The 17461-nt window shown below is 46.1% G+C and overlaps 1 pseudogene; it reads left to right on the top strand.

The window, feature by feature from the left end:
* Nucleotides 1-15538, top strand: part of LOC124010726 — a 36041-nt pseudogene extending 20503 nt beyond the window's left edge.
* The last annotated feature ends 1923 nt before the right edge of the window (nucleotides 15539-17461 follow it).

Raw genomic sequence — 17461 nt, 5'->3', positions numbered from 1 at the left:
ACTACCATGATTTCATTCTCATAGTCTAACTCTACCAGGCCCCTGGGAGAGATTTAGAGCCCAGTCTGTTGTTTCAGCAAGACTCTGTCTGTTCTGAGTTTAAGGCCACGGTCAGTCAGACACATCCTCTTTACATTTGATTGTATATTAATGGCTTTGATCCTGACTAGCATCATTAAATTCATACTGCACCAATGGCTATACAGTATCTCCTTTCTCACAGCCATCAGTGTGTTTGTCTGTGTCACTGTGTGTGTGTCTGTGCATGTTGTGCAGGGGGCGATCGCTGAGCTGAACGTGGTGGGTAACCCTCGAGCAGCTGAGCTACTCTGTGAAGATGATGATGACTCAGACGCTGTGAGTGATTAGACTGTAGAACCAGACACAGTTTAGAAGGAATATGATATGATTCATGTCAACTAACGTTTTCTCAAATGCCTTGACTTGTCTCTGTTTGTCTTGCTGTCTCTCTCTCTCTCTTCTGCTGTCTCTCTCTCTCTCTTCCTCTGTCTCTCTCTCTCAGGCCTCAGGTGACTTTGGCAGTGGGGATGGGGACAGAAGAGAGACCGGCAAAACTGTAAAGGAATCTTCTTTATCCTATGTTGTCCTGTTAATCTATTCTGTGATGTGGAAATAGAAGGAAGGATTTACTGTGAAACTATTGGATCAGGGTCTGTCTGTCCTGTCTAACCTTCCTCTCCTCCCTCCTGTCAGACCACCCCTCCATCTCTCCGACCGGTGCCAGAGCCCCCTCTGACATCATCAGTGAGCGACAGGCTCTCAGAGACAGGTCAGTGGGCTGAGTCGAACAATGATGATATCATCTGTAAAGTTATCCTTTAAAATATTACTTAGGTTTATTGAAAATGCGCATATAATAGTGAACCAACTAAGCTATATTTAGAGTAACTGCAGTGCTAACAAAAACTATTGATGTAAAAATTGTGCAACTATCTATCAGGGAAATATGTACCTAGTGTAACACGAGAACCTTGTTGCTCGTTACATACAGTATGCTGGGATATACAGCACACTAGCACCTTCTAGTGGAGAAGGTAGACATTACCTTTAATTTTCCTTCAAGAGTGGCTGATTGGAAAGGAAAAGGAATGGGGGATACCTAGTCAGTTGTACAACTAAATGTATTCAACTGAAATGTATCTTACCCATTTAACCCCTCTGAGGGGGGGGGGGGGGGGGGGGCTGCCTTAGTCGAAATCCACGTCATTGGTGCCTGGGGAACAGTGGGTTAACTACCTTGCTCAGGGGCTGAACAATAGATTTTTAACTTGTCAGCTTGGGGATTCGATCCAGCAACCTTTCGGTTACTGGCCCAACGCTCCTACCCGCCAGGGGATTGTTGATCACTGTTAGCGTTTTCTAGTGTACGAACTAGGCATGCAGGTAAGTGTGTTTATTGACTGTAGGTGACGGGAATCATCAGACCTCAGTAGAGTCCAGACCAGGGTCAGGAGGTCAACCAGGTAGGTCACTGGAAACGTTGTCTGTCTGTCTGTCCGTCCGTCTGTCAGGCTATATCATAAACTCTCTCCAATGAGGTCCAGTGGAGTTCCCTGACAACCAGTCCCTGATTTCAGGACAGTATACCCTTACCACTCCATGTCAGAGTTCAGGGAATCTGCACTGGACTAGGTTGATGAGATCTCATCATGCCATCCTCAGCATGTCCTGTCTGCATGGAACTCTGTGGAGTAGGTTGGCATGGAACTGTGTGGAATAGATTGGCATGGAACTCTGTGGAATAGATTGACATGGAACTCTGTGGAGCAGGTTGGCATGGAACTCTGTGGAGCAGGTTGGCATGGAACTCTGTGGAGTAGGTTGGCATGAAACTCTGCGGAAGGGGAGGACAAAGGGTAGTAGGATGCTAACTGAGGATAGAGGATGCGAGTGAAAGTGACGATGACAGCAACATTCATGCCGATGATGACAACGATGTTACTTCTGACGTCTATTCTAACACCCAACTCTTCCTCTCTCTGTGTCTCTCTGTGTGTCGTCAGGCCCTACTGGTTCTAACGGATTGAAGGGGGACAGAGGGGAGAAGGGCAGTCCAGGGGACAGAGGTCCCGTCGGGCCAAAGGGGAATCGGGGTCTTTCTCCAGCTCTGCTTCTTCCTCTGGCTCTTCATCAGGCGGAGGAGAACGTGGAGAAAAGGTACTGTCTGGCACAGTACTGTGTGTTATACAACCCCTATAACTGATGACCCCCATAGCTGATTACATCTGATTCAGACAGACCACATACATGCCTCTGAGACACATGTAATAGTTTCAACATTACTTACAACTTGTCTTTGTCTCCTTTTCCTTTCAGGGAGACAAAGGCTTGAAGGTATGTTTTGACTTTGTCCTTCCCAGCTTCTTTTTATTTGACTTCATCTTCGCTAGTCATTGAAGTGATCAGATTAAATAGGTAGTTGATTGTTTTCTTCCCACAGGGCAGTTCTGGGTTTGGTTACCCAGGCTCCAAGGGGGACCGTGGTGTACCTGGTCCCCCCTGGCCCTCCTGGCCCTGGGGGGCCAGCTGCCCAGGTTGTGAGGCTAGGGGACGGCTCTGTGGTGCAGCCAGTGGCTGGGCCAATGGGACCGATGGGGCCCCCAGGGGCCAAAGGACCAGCAGGACCCCAGGGACCAGAGGGAGAAGCGGTGAGTTGTACCATACCGTCTGACATACAATGCATTCGGAAAGTATTCAGACTCCTTGACTTTTACCACACGCAACAGCCTTATTCTAAAATGGATGAAATCGTTTTTTTCCCCCTCAACCATCTACAAACAATACCCGATAGTGACATAGCAAAAACAAGTTTTTCGACATTTTTGCACATGTATTAAAAATGAACAACTGAAATATTACATTTACATAAGTATTCAGACCCTTTACTCAGTACATTGTTGAGGCACCTTTAGCAGCGATTACAGCCTCGAGTCGTTTTGGGTATGACGCTACAAGCATGGCACAACTGTATTTGGGGAGTTTCTCCCATTTTTATCTGCAGATCCTTGCAAGCTCTGTCAGGTTGGATGGGGAGCGTTGCAGCACAGTTATTTTCACATCTCTCCAGAGATGTTAGATTGGGTTCAAGTCCGGGCTCTGGCTGGGCCACTCAAAGACATTGAGACTTGCGTTGTCTTGGCTGTGTGCTTAGGGTCATTGTCCTGTTGGAAGGTGAACCTTTGCCCCAGTCTGAGGTCCGCTTTGGAGCAGGTTTTCATCAACTATCTCTCTGTACTTTGCTCGTTCATCTTTGCATCGATCCTGACTAGTCTCCCAGTCCCTGCCGCTGAAAAACATCCCCAAAGCATGATGCTGCCATCACCATGCTTCACCGTAGGGTTAGTGTCAGGTTTCCTCCAGACATAACGCTTGGCATTCAGGCCAAAGAGTTCAATCTTGGTTTCATCAGACCAGATAATCTTGTTTCTCATGGTCTGAGAATCTTTAGGTGCCTTTTGGCAAACTCCAAACGGGCTGTCATGTGCCTTTTACTGAGGAGTGGCTTCCGTCTGGTCACTCTTCCATAAAGGCCTGATTATTGGAGTGCTGCAGAGATTGTTGTCCTTCTTGAAGGTTCTCCCATCTCCGTCTGAGCTCTGTCTGAGTGACCATCGGGTTCTTGGTCACCTCACAAACTAAGGCCCATCTCCCCCGATTGCTCAGTTTGGCTGGGTGGCCAGCTTTAGGAAGAATCTTGGTGGTACCAAACTTCTTCCAATTAAGAATGATGGAGGCCACTGTGTTCTTGGAGACCTTCAATGCTGCAGAAATGTTTTGGTACCCTTCCCCAGATCTGTGCCTCGACACAATCCTGTCTCGGAGCTCCACGGACAATTCCTTCGACCTCACGGCTTGGTTTTGGCTATGACATGCACTGTAGTATCTTTATATAGACAGGTGTGTGCCTTTTCAAATCATGCCCAATCAATGGAAACAGGATGCACCTGAGCTCAATTTCTAGTCTCATAAGCAAAGGGTTTGAATACTTATGTAAATAAGGTATTTCTGGGGGGGGTTGCAAACATTTCTAAACCTGTTTTTGCTTTGTCATTATGGTTTGTCATTATGGGGTATTGTGTGTAGATTGCTGATTTATTTAATCAGTTTTAGAATAAGGCTGTAACGTAAGAAAATGTGGAAAAGTCAAGGGGTCTGAATACTTTCCGTAGGCACTGTATTCTGGTAGAGCATTCTCACTTTATTTGGTCTCAGTACTTGTACGTTTTTCTTTGAATTGACTGTAACAAACCATATCTATTTCATTCCCCAGGGGGATCCAGGAGAGGATGGCAAATTAGTGAGTGTCACTTTCTGATGTTTTATCCCATTGATCTCATGTCATGGGTTTTTATTCATTGTTAATTGTGTGAGGAGAAATACAGTGGTGGTCAGATGTCATTATTGATAAGCGGTGGTGGTCAGTAGCAGTGGTCAGACAGTGTCAGCCTCACTAAGCTGTGTCTTCTCTCTCTGTCCCACCACAACTCAGGGACCTGCCGGAGACAGAGGGTTCCCAGGAACACAAGGAGACTCAGGGTCAAAGGACAAAAGGTAAAGGCCAGAAGCCATTTATTGAAGAGCATGAGTATTTGAATATTATCGGAGGTTAAATACTGAGTGTTTTCCCTGTGACCTCTCCAGGGGGGATCGTGGTGATGGTTACCCAGGACCCAGGGTTCTCCAGGGCCACCTGGACCCCCAGGCCCAGGGACAGTTGATCGCTGTGAGTCAACCACTACAGCATCAGGCCATTCAGCCCATTAATTTATGTGGATCAGACATGAATATACCAATATACCACTTTTAATGTTTCTTCATTTGTCCCTAGACATTTGTGGATGTGGAAGGCTCCGGAGGATTCCCAGATTTGGAGAGAATACAGGTATGTTTTAGCCACAGAGATTTTGAGTTTGGCCCAGAAAATGACTTTTCCCAAACTGTATATTGTGAAACCCAAGACTGTTGTGTTGACTGTTTCTTTAGACTCTCCGTGGTCTACCAGGCCCCCCGGGCCCACCAGGTCCCCCTGGCCCCTCAGCCGGTGGTGTCAGCTCCCATGGGTCAGGCTCTTTCGGGCCCCCTGGACCTCCCGGACAGGACGGGGCCCGTGGCCTACCAGTGAGGACCCTCTCTCTACTATATCTGACGTGACAATGTTTTGTGCCTAGTTAACTGTAGACAGCACAACTACAGCATTGAAATGAATGTCTTGATTTGTTGACCATTATGTATTGATATCACGCTGTGTTTTTCAGGGGCCCGCTGGTCCACCTGGCAGGCCTGGAACCCCAGGACCCAGTAGCGGAGAGAAGGTATGAGACAGGGAGGAGACTTATTTTATTTTAGCTCAACTGATCATACTAAAAAAAAAAACGTCCTCACTGTTAACTGCGTTTATTTTCAGCACACTTAACATGTGTAAATATTTGTATGAACATAACAAGATTCCACAACTGAGACATAAACTGAACATGTTCCACAGACATGTGACTAACAGAAATGGAATAATGTGTCCCCTAAAAGTAAGTCAGTTTCTGGTGTGGCCACCAGCTGCATTAAGTACTGCATTGCAGTTCCTCCTCATGGACTGCACCAGAAACTGGACAGCACATGGACTGCACCTCACCCTCCGGTCCAACAGGTCCCAGACGTGCTCAATGGGATTGAGATCCGCGCTCTTCGCTGGCCATGGCAGAACACTGACATTCCTGTCTTGCAGGAAATCATGCACAGAATGAGCAGTATGGCTGGTGGCATTGTCATGCTGGAGGGTCATGTCAGGATAAGCCCGCAGGAAGGGTACCAGATGAGGGAGGAGGATGTCTTCCCTGTAATGCACATCATTAAGATTGCCTGCAATGACAACAAGCTCAGTCCGATGATGCTGTGACACACCACCCCAGACCAAGACGGACTCACCACCTCCAAATCTATCCCGCCCCAGAGTACAGGCCTCGGTGTAATGTTCATTCCTTTGACGATAAACGCGAATCCGACCATCACCCCTGGTGAAACAAAACCACGTCTCGTCAGTGAGGAGCACCTTTTGCCAGTCCTGTCTGGTCCAGCGATGGTGGGTTTGTGCCCATAGGCAACGTTGTTGCCGGTGATGTCTGGTGAGGACCTGCCTTACAACAGGCCTACAAGCCCTCAGTCTAGCCTCTCAGCCTATTGTGGACAGTCTGAGCACCGATGGAGGGATTGTGCATTCCTGGTGTAACTCGGGCAGTTGTTGTTGCCATCCTGTACCTGTCCCGTAAGTGTGATGTTCGGATGTACTGATCATGTGAGGGTGTTGTTATACGTGGTCTGCCACTGCGAGGACGATCAGCTGTCCGTCCTGTCTCCCTGTAGTGCTGTCTTAGGCATCTCACTGTACGGACATTGCAATTTATTGCCCTGGTCCACATTTGCAGTCCTCATGCCTACTTGCAGCATGCCTAAGGCATGTTCACGCAGATTTTTTTTATTTTATTTTTTATTTCACCTTTATTTAACCAGGTAGGCTAATTGAGAACAGGTTCTCATTTGCAACATTTGCAACATTTGCAAGATGAGCAAGAACTCTGGTCATCTTTCTTTTGGTGTTATTCAGAGTCAATAGAAAGGCCTCTTTAGTGTCCTAAGTTTTCAGAACTGTGACCTTAATTGCCTACCATCTGTAAGCTGTTAGTGTATTAACCATTATACAGGTGCATGTTCATTCATTGTTTATGGTTCATTGAACAAGCATGGGGAAACAGTGTTTAAACCCTTTACAATGAAGATCTGTGAAGTTATTTAGATTTATTTAGATTTTTACAAACTATCTTTGAAAGACAGGGTCCTGAAAAAGGGGTGTTTCTTTTTTTGCTGAGTTTATATATCACTGTATACAGCACAGAACTGGACCTTTGTATAGGGATCCTTTTGAGATGATTGTCTCTTTCTCTCTATCTCTCTCATCCGCAGGGAGAAGCTGGTGATCTAGGTCTTCCAGGGCCCAGTGGAGAGAGGGTGAGCTCTCAAATACACCCATACTATCCCACCTCTAAATCTTAAATATATAGCTATTTTCACTTTGACCTTGTTTGTTTGGTGTGGGACTTCTCCTAGAGATCGATAGTCTAAACATGATGTTGGTGGTGGGACTTCTCCTAGAGATCGATAGTCTAAACATGATGTTGGTGTGGGACTTCTCTTAGAGATCGATAGTCTAAACATGATATTGGTGTGGGACTTCTAGAGATCGATAGTCTAAACATGATGTTGGTGTGGGACTTCTCTTAGAGATCGATAGTCTAAACATGATGTTGGTGTGGGACTTCTAGAGATCGATAGTCTAAACATGATGTTGGTGTGGGACTTCTCCTAGAGATCGATAGTCTAAACATGATGTTGGTGTGGGACTTCTCCTAGAGATCGATAGTCTAAACATGATGTTGGTGGTGGGACTTCTCCTAGAGATCAATAGTCTAAACATTATGTTGGTGGTGGGACTTCTCCTAGAGATCGATAGTCTAAACATGATGTTGGTGGTGGGACTTCTCCTATAGATCAATAGTCTAAACATGATGTTGGTGGTGGTACTTCTAGAGATCGATAGTCTAAACATGATGTTGGTGTGGGACTTCTCCTAGAGATCGATAGTCTAAACATGATGTTACTCTAAACATGTTGGTGGTGGGACTTCTCCTAGAGATCAATAGTCTAAACATGATGTTGGTGGTGGTACTTCTAGAGATCGATAGTCTATAAACATGATGTTGGTGTGGGACTCCTAGAGATCGATAGTCTAAACATGATGTTGGTGGTGGGACTTCTCCTAGAGATCGATAGTCTAAACATTATGTTGGTGGGGGTGTGAGGATTTTATGCTTATGCTTGTCTCCCTCTAGCAAAACTCTTTGTCTGCCTTCTCCAACTTTTTGACCAGTATCTTTAGTGAAGGTGATGGGTCACAGGTACTACTGGGTCCCCTGCTATTTGTTCCTTGTTTTCATCTGCATACTATTGGTTCCTTGGTTTCGGCTGCATTCATCACATGGGGGAATCAACTCACTGAGAAAAACTCTAATTCCCAGTGTTTCATTATAGGACAAATGGAACATTTGCTTGTTTGCCTTCTGACATAGCATCTTAAATAGCATGTCGTTGCTTAAGATATTTTACCATCAGTCTGGATGTTTAATATTGGAACTAAACTATATGCAGTCATTGTTTTTTGTAATTGTTTTTTTATTATTATTTTCAATATTGATTTACATTGCTTGTTATAGTAATAATTCAGCTTAAATGTGTTTCCAATTGTGTGGAATGCTTCTTTATTTGTCTGTTAGCATGCTGTGTTAATTATGTCTACATGTAAATGGACTGCTGATTTTTACACACACATCATTACAATCTCTCTCTGTCTCTCACCTCTTCGCTCCTAACCACCAGGGTTCTCAGGGTGACCCTGGAGTGCCTGGTCAGACAGGGCAGGGGGGCTTGGCTGGGCTTCCTGGGCCCATGGGACCGATTGGGACTCCAGGACCACCCGGACCCCGGACAGTCCTACCCTGTGCGTTATGTGAGTACTGTACACAACTCCTGCCACCCACCCAGACTACATCAACTACAGCAACCTCCCACCCCACAGCTCCCTTCATTCAAATTGTTACCAATTTGACTACATATATTTTGTGGAATTGTCTTTTTTGAACGTATCTGTGTCCTCTCTGTGTAGGGTGACGGGGAGGGTTCCGGAGTGACGGGGTCAATGGTGTTGCTGGAGTGATAGGGATTCCAGGACCACAGGTGATCTATTCATTACCATCCACTCATCATTTGGATTGCCTTTACGATCACGTCAACTAAGACATAGTCACATATCCATTGTTTTTCAGGGTCCGCCCGGAATCGCTGGCCTTCCAGTAAGAACCAGGAAATCCCTTTGAATATATTGCTAAGTTTGATTGGAGGCCAGATCTTTGTTATATAGCAATGCTTACTGTATTCCTGTCATCATACAGGGAAGATCTGGTTGCCTGGGCTTTCGGGAGAGAAGGGGAGCGAGGGAGCACGAGGACGGGATGGAACACCAGGGATGGACGGATTCCCAGGACAATTGGTAGAAGATTCTTATCCCTCAGCCATCTCCCCAGACTCTATTAGAACGTTACTTAGGCTTTAGAGTAACCCACACAAAGTGCACTAACCTATTCTGTTTTGTTTCTTGTGTATACACAGGGAGACAAAGGGGAGAGGGAGACAGAGGAGAAAGGGTGAGTTACCTACTCCCGATTACCATATTTTGGTGGTTGATTTTTTTTATTTTCTTGCTTCTTTAATCAGAACAACAGTTTTCAGCTGTGCTAACATAATTGCAAAAGGGTTTTCTAATGATCAATGCGCCTTTTAAAATGATACACTTGGATTAGCTAACACAACATGCCATTGGAACACAGGAGTGATGGTTGCTGATAATGGGCCTCTGTACGCCGTTTCCAGCTACAACAGTCATTTACAACATTAACAATGTCTACACTGTATTTCTAATCAATTTGATGTTATTTTAAAATGGACAAAACATTTGCTTTTCTTTCAAAAACAAAGACTTTTCTAAGTGACCCCAAACTTTTGAACGGTAGCGTAAGTCATCTATTGCGTGTCCCATGGCTCTCATGCTGTTGTGTGTGTGGTGTTGTAGGGTGAGCCAGGACGTGAAGGGGGGCCCCCTGGACCTCCGGGAGCCCTGGCCCACCGGGACAGATCTACCAGACCTCAGGCAGCGTGAGTGTGGCTGTGTACTGTACGCTCTTGTCTGCTCTGGATCATAGTGATGTTTCAGTGACACAACTGACCTACCCGTCTCTGTCTCGTTGTAGTTTGATGGAGTTCTTGGGAATCAAGGACAGGTGAGAATTTGACTCGGCAGACAGTCACTATGCTACTCTACATGCAGTTTTATAATGTCTTATGTTTTATAGTCACCCTAACCCGTATTTCCTTTTCTCCAGGGAGGACCAGGTCTTCCCGGCCGGGCAGGATTCCCAGTATGTATCAGTATCACACTGCCAATGAACACACAGTGGAGAGGAGACATTTACCGTGACTGTTTCTAAAGATGTATCACAGTTGAAACACACCAAACGGACAGTGTTGTTCTAGATGTATGGTGGAGATTGTGGCAAAAATGATTTTATAACATGTTAATGGATTTTTTAAATGTTATATATATTTCAGTTGAAACACCTTAATAGTGCTCCCTAATATTTCAAAAAGCAATGCTGCACGGCCTACTAGTTGTATGTTGAAAACTGTCTAAAACATGTTAATGGAACTCTCTTTTAAAAATATACACACACAAGGTTGTTATTTATACTGGTCACAACTTCTTCTGTAGGGGCCTATGGGACCAAAGGGAGATACAGGAGAGCCTGGACAGCCAGGATACGCAGCTAAGGTCTGGTAATAACTTAATTCATATCTTGTTTTCTGTACAGTACAGGGAAAATTGCATGAAGTATTGACATGTCTCCACCCTGTGTCCTGTCCAGGGGGAGAAAGGAGAACCTGGTATTAGCATGGGGCCTGATGGAAGACCCCTGTACCTGGGAGGGCTGGGGTCTCAACCGGTGAGAAAAACCACACACGAGATTTATAGTTGGTAGAAATACTGTATGTTATTATTTACATTATGCTTGTCCATCTCTTTTATATGTGCCATGCAACATAAAATGTTGATACCCTTTGACCTCTGTGTGTGCAGGGAGAGAAGGGACTCCCGGGACCTGAGGGACCTCCTGTAAGTACTCTCCTTTAACAGTGACATGCTTTGTTTCTGATAACCATGGATGTACTGTATATAGCTCTCTGTTTCTGTAGGGTCCATCTGGTAGATTTATATTGTTCTGTCTCTATAGGGTCCATCTGGTAAATGTATATTGTTCTCTGTATCTATAGGGTCCAGCTGGTAGATTTATATTGTTCTGTCTCTAGGGTCCAGCTGGTAGATTTATATTGTTCTGTCTCTATAGGGTCCAGCTGGTAGATTTATATTGTTCTGTCTCTATAGGGTCCTGCTGGTAAATTTATATTGTTCTCTGTATCTATAGGGTCCAGCTGGTAGATTTATATTATTCTGTCTCTATAGGGTCCTGCTGGTAAATTTATATTGTTCTCTGTATCTATAGGGTCCAGCTGGTAGATTTATATTATTCTGTCTCTATAGGGTCCAGCTGGTAGATTTATATTGTTCTGTATCTATAGGGTCCAGCTGGTAGATTTATATTGTTCTGTCTCTATAGGGTCCAGCTGGTAGATTTATATTGTTCTGTATCTATAGGGTCCTGCTGGTAAATTTATATTGTTCTCTGTATCTATAGGGTCCAGCTGGTAGATTTATATTATTCTGTCTCTATAGGGTCCAGCTGGTAGATTTATATTGTTCTGTATCTATAGGGTCCAGCTGGTAGATTTATATTGTTCTGTCTCTATAGGGTCCATCTGGTAGATTTATATTGTTCTGTATCTATAGGGTCCAGCTGGTAGATGTATATTCTTCTCTGTCTCTATAGGGTCCCTATGGTCCAGCTGGTCTAAAGGGAGATATAGGCATGCCAGGTAGACCGGTAAGTATCTCTGTTCATCTATTAGCCAAGTGCTGGTGCTCTGTAGCTCAGTTGGTTGAGTATGGCTCTTGCAATGCCAAGACAGTGAGTTTGATTCCCAGGACCACCCATATGTACAAATATATGCACACATGACAAAGTGGCTTTGAATAAGAGTGTTTGCTAAATGGCACTGAAGTGTGACTTAGAAAGGATCCAAGTGTGCTATTTCCCGTTCAGTATTAACATGGTGATGGACTGCTGCTGAATGTGAACCAGTGTGTTGGTTACAGGGCCGTCCTGGGTTGAATGGTGTCAAAGGAGAGAGGGGGGATTCAGCGGGAGGGACTGGAGGATATGGAGTAAGTATGACACCGCTGGTTGGTGATTGATGGGATTCATACATGAAAGACTGTTGGGATGCAACCCAGAGGTCAGCATGTCAAATCATTCATAAAAGCAGTGGTATGGTTAGACCGTCATGACCCAGACAGGGCATCAGTTTAACCCAGATTGATCCATGTTTTTAGGGTCCTCCAGGACCACCTGGCCCACCCGGACCCCCCGGGCCAGCAGTACCTCTGGACAGGTTCAATGTGAGTAGATGTCTGATCCAGTATTGTATCTTTCCCAGCCGTTGGTGTTGTGAGTTATATGCTGTAGTCAGTCAGGTTTGATAGGGTCTCTTTCCAAGGTACAGTAGTGTAACTCTTCTCTCCTTTGTTCTGTTTCACACTCAGCGGGATGATGTATCACGGTTATATCCTGGTAAGTCAACTCATTCTCATTGGCCAGTCCCACACCATGACATAGAACATTACATGTAAAACGATGTCATGTGTTGGCTTACATGTTGGCCTTTTTCCTCCACCCATCAGACTCCAAAGGAGACAAAGGTGATCGTGGAGTACCAGGAATACCCGGGGTACCAGGTACAGTAAAACCAGCTAGTTATTTACCTCCGCTGGCCTTAGGTGTACTAACACACGAGATTGAGCTGATTGAACTCGCGTTCTATCGTCTCCACTCTAGGTCTCACGTCCAACTTTGACATCTACACCTTTAAGGTAAGTGACGTAACGACAAAGGAGCTCTACACTCACAACCCGGCATGCGTCTGTATGTGTTTGACGTGAGGTCAAATGACGTTTTGTGTGTGTGTGTGTGTGTGTGCGTGTCCCTGCAGAGGGAGATGAAGGGAGAGAGAGGAGACTCTGGGATGAAGGGGGAGAAGGGCGAGCCAGCCGGAGGATATTATGGTGGCGGTTACGGTGGACAGGGTGGTCAACCTGGACCTCCAGGACTTCCGGTAAGAATAACCACTGAACAACAGCCATTTTGTTTTACTGCATTCTCCACGTTTAATCAGTGCCTTGCATCAAAAGACATGTACAATGGAATTTAATTAGAAAGTTTTAATGAGCAAGATCTATCGATCTCCAGGGGCCAAAGGGAGAGTCCATCATCGGTCCTTCAGGGCCCCAGGGCCCTCCAGGTAACCCAGGAAGAGAGTACGAAGGCAGGCAAGGGAACCCAGGCCCACCGGGGCCCCCCGGACCTTCAGGATCATCCTCCTCGCCTGGAGCCTACAGGCCAACACAGAGTGAGGCGTACTCTCTCGCACACACACTCATACATACAGTACATAGGCAGGAACACAACATTCTGGTGACATGAAGTACAGTAGCTCCTTGGTTAACAGCTTCAATGAATGTGATCTTATTACATCTCAGCTATCAGCATCCCTGGACCTCCGGGCCCTCCTGGCCCACCTGGAACTGATGGACACTCCTCTGGGGTGAGTCTGTTAACCCCTCCATTCCTAGTGTAGGGTCTAGGAGGTTAGGGCCTGTTTCTGGACAGGGCCTCACTGTGATGATATATACACCACTTCCAGGATGTGGCATCATTTAGCTCCTTGTCGTCCACGTTTGAACAGGTGATGGTGCTGAGGTCATACGACACGATGACAGCCACGGCCAGACGACAGGCAGAGGGGCGTTGGTGTATCTGGTCGACCAAACAGACTTTTACATCAGAGTACGAGATGGCTTCCGGCAAATCCAGGTGCAGTGTAATGGTGTAATGGATGCAAGCCACTATATTTATAAAATACAACACCTTCATCCTTTGTTAATGTTTACATGATTAACTTGGAAGTTTTACCTTTCAGCTTGGACCACACATAGCTTTAACCCCTGACCAGGTAAGTCGTTGGAAATGTGCACTTGAGAAATGCTGACAAACTATTGTGACAGTGAAGGAATCACTTAATGAAGTTATTAATCACATTAGTGAATCTTATTGACATGAATTCTCTGCCTGTATCCATCTGAAGGGTAATGAGGTAGCAGCTGTCGACCCTCCTCCAGTGGTCTACTACCAGCCAGACCATCCCTCTAACACGGCCACAGAGCAACCCCCCAGACAGCTAGACCCCCACCAGCCACAGCCTGAGGGACAACACCCTGTTCACCCCGACCCACGTTACCCGACTCACCCGGATCCACGCTATCCAGCCCAGCCTGATCCACGCTATCCAGCCCAGCCTGATCCACGCTACCCAGCCCAGCCTGATCCACGCTACCCAGCCCAGCCTGATCCACGCTACCCAGCCCAGCCTGATCCACGCTACCCAGCCCAGCCAGATCCACGCTACCCAGCCCAGCCAGATCCACGCTACCCAGCCCAGCCAGATCCACGCTACCCCTCACATTCAGACCCCAGATACCCCTCACACACTGATCCACGGTACCCCAGTTATACAGACCGACAGCACAACCCTGACCCTGTCCAGCCCCAGCCAGCCCCTGTCCCACAGAACCCGGTTTACACAGACACCCGCTACCCTGTAACCCCACAACGCAGACCCAGACCCCTGAGACCCCCAGCCACCAACACACGTCAGGCCCAAGCGTGAGTAGCCAGTGATTTAAATATCATAAATGTAACCTAAAAACATGCCACTGCTGAAATACTTCTGATTGTAGATGTGATGGGAAGCACGTTTTTAAAGACTCTTCTTCTTCTTTCCTTCTGCAGATTCACCTGGTCGCCCTGAACGCCCCCAGGGTAACATGCGGGGTATCAGAGGGGCAGACTTCCTGTGTTTCAACCAGGCTCGGGCCATCGGGCTGAAGGGAACCTTCAGGCTTTCCTCTCCTCCAAGCTCCAGGACCTTTACAGCATCGTCCGCAAGTCAGACAGAGACCGCATGCCCATCGTCAACCTAAAGGTACAGTCGGCTAAGACTGAGATGCATTTTCAGCTTCATTCAGAATCCCAGTATCATTCCATATCATTTAAGTAATTGGCAGCAACCGTCCCTAACCATTTGTCTGTCCCCTCTATAGGACGAGGTCCTGTTTGACAGTTGGGAGGCCATCTTCAGTGACTCAGAGGGCAGAGTGAAGGACAACGTACCCATCTACTCCTTCGATGGCAAAGACATTTTCACAGACGGCACATGGTGATAAACTACACGTCTACATATCACTCACTATACACAAAATATCAAAACCTCTCTTTTTACAACACCCATGAGGGAGGCATTGATAAGTTATGTCAAGTTAACAGCTGAGAAAGTGAATGGAAGCAAAAATATGATGATTCAACCCTTCATCTCGTTCTCTCCTTATTCCCTCTCCTCACCCAGGCCAGACAAGATGATATGGCACGGTTCCACCAGCAGGGGCACGGCCAGGTGGATAACTACTGTGAGACGTGGCGTATAGGGGAGCGTGCGCTGACGGGCATGGCCTCCTCTCTACAGGGGGGGCAGCTCCTCCAACAGAGAACCAGCAGCTGTCACAGCTCCTACGCCGTGCTCTGCATCGAGAACAGCTACATCGGACAGTTCAAGAGATAGGACTGACCGACCAAACGCACACACACACTACAGCCAGATCAAGAGATAGGACTGACCGACCAAACGCACACACACACTACAGGCAGATCAAGAGATAGGACAGCCAGATCACTACAGCCAGATAGGATAGGACTGACCGACCAAACGCACACACACACACTACAGGCAGTTCAAGAGATAGGACTGACCGACCAAACGCACACACACACACACACTACAGCCAGATCAAGAGATAGGACTGACCGACCAAACGCACACACACTACAGCCAGATCAAGAGATAGGACTGACCGACCAAACGCGCACACACTACAGGCAGATCAAGAGATAAGCCCAATGAAAAACACACACAAACACATCAGCCAATCCAGGATGCCTAACAAAACGTACCTACCAGTGGAGGCTGGTGACTTAAATAAATAGGAGGATGGTAGACCCAGGGTATAGGTGTGGAGCGCACAGGGACAACAAAGTGTGTTTCAAAAATCGTCAATGACTAATTATTTCAACCTAAAGCATTTAATAAAGCCATTTATAGTACACTATTATGGGGAATGGGAATGAGGGCTACTTACAGTGTTGGAAAGGGACCACAGCAGTGATTGAATGAGGGTATGAGGCATAAATGGCATATATATGAGTTGAGGTGTTCAGAGGCTTGACCAGTGCAGGACAGGATTTGCCTAAAAAGACAAACAATAACACAACACACGACACAGTTAGACAAAAGGGCTAAGCATGAGTTAGTCTAAGCAAGGAGTAAAATGATTGATGTGTAATAATGTGATTGTGTTTGTGATTGACTCTACATACAGTAATGAGAGAACATTGATAGGGGTACTTACAGAGCTTGGAGAGGAAACATTCAATGTGCCAGTGGATGAGCGGGAACATGAGACATGGATTCAGTTCATGTCAGGAGATAGTTGACAATGGTAGTGGAGTGATCATCACCTCTTAATCAGGGAACAGGAGGGGACTTCCCTGGAAATACAAATAGCAGATACATTCCATTACAGCTGCGCCGTCACAGGTTTGGACAACAAGTTTCTCTATGAAGTTAAACTCCGACATCTCAAAATGCATTAAGTCAAACACAGACTGCGGCGCATCTCGCCCACTTCACACATCAAAGTAGCCCAAGAAACGTTCTGATTAAAGCCTGATCATCCACATACCTGACCATAACTGACAACTGCAAGCAGACTGGTGGCACCATAGGTCTCAGAGCGTGGGGTAATTTTTACCTCCTGGGGCCTGGAGTTTTTCCTTATATGGTAACCTAACTAGGGAAACTCTGGACCCAATAAAGTATGCCAGTGATTAATTAGTTGTAAAAAAAAGGTTGATCAGACTGAAATATAGTCTTGTTTTCATCCCATACAACATGTCCGATTTCTAGCGTTTAGGTGTGCCTAGGCTGCTGCAACATTTATGTCATGAGTTTTTACTTGTCCGGAGTGATTGTGTTCTTTGCTCAATAAATACCGGTGGAAAGAGGAAAGCTTACTTGAGTGCACGTGAAAAAAATGTGCTGTGTCAACCTCTCTCTTTAATCGAAATGTTTATGGATGATGCGATGAAGCTATCAAATCATTCTGAATTGTTTTCGACATCCTAGAAAAAACAAGTCGAAAGGTCGATATGTTCAACAAGTAAAGCATTCTGACGTGCAATTACCTCTGCAAGCTCCTTGTAGTTGCCCTTGTTGGCGGGAATTTCCCCTCTCGTCATGTCCTCTTGTCGATGCAGCTTATTCCCAGAAGCTTGAATGTCGGCATTTATATTCTCCTGCTTTTGTTTGCCGTTTAGCTGAACGATCGATGTTCTTCAGGTCACTGTACCCACCTTTTGACCAAGGCTCAGACTTTCCCTAAAGCAGGCATGGCCAGCAATACAGGCAGCTTGATGAAAGGCTCCCTGTTACCAGCTTTACTTTTGATACCAGTTGGTATTGAACGCCCTCACCTTTTCATCTTTCTTCATGAAACTGATCTCAG

The sequence above is a fragment of the Oncorhynchus gorbuscha genome, linkage group LG23 (genome assembly GCF_021184085.1).
Source record: "Oncorhynchus gorbuscha isolate QuinsamMale2020 ecotype Even-year linkage group LG23, OgorEven_v1.0, whole genome shotgun sequence".
NCBI classification, from domain to species: Eukaryota; Metazoa; Chordata; class Actinopteri; order Salmoniformes; family Salmonidae; genus Oncorhynchus; species Oncorhynchus gorbuscha.
This window is presented reverse-complemented; position numbering and strand designations above follow the sequence as displayed.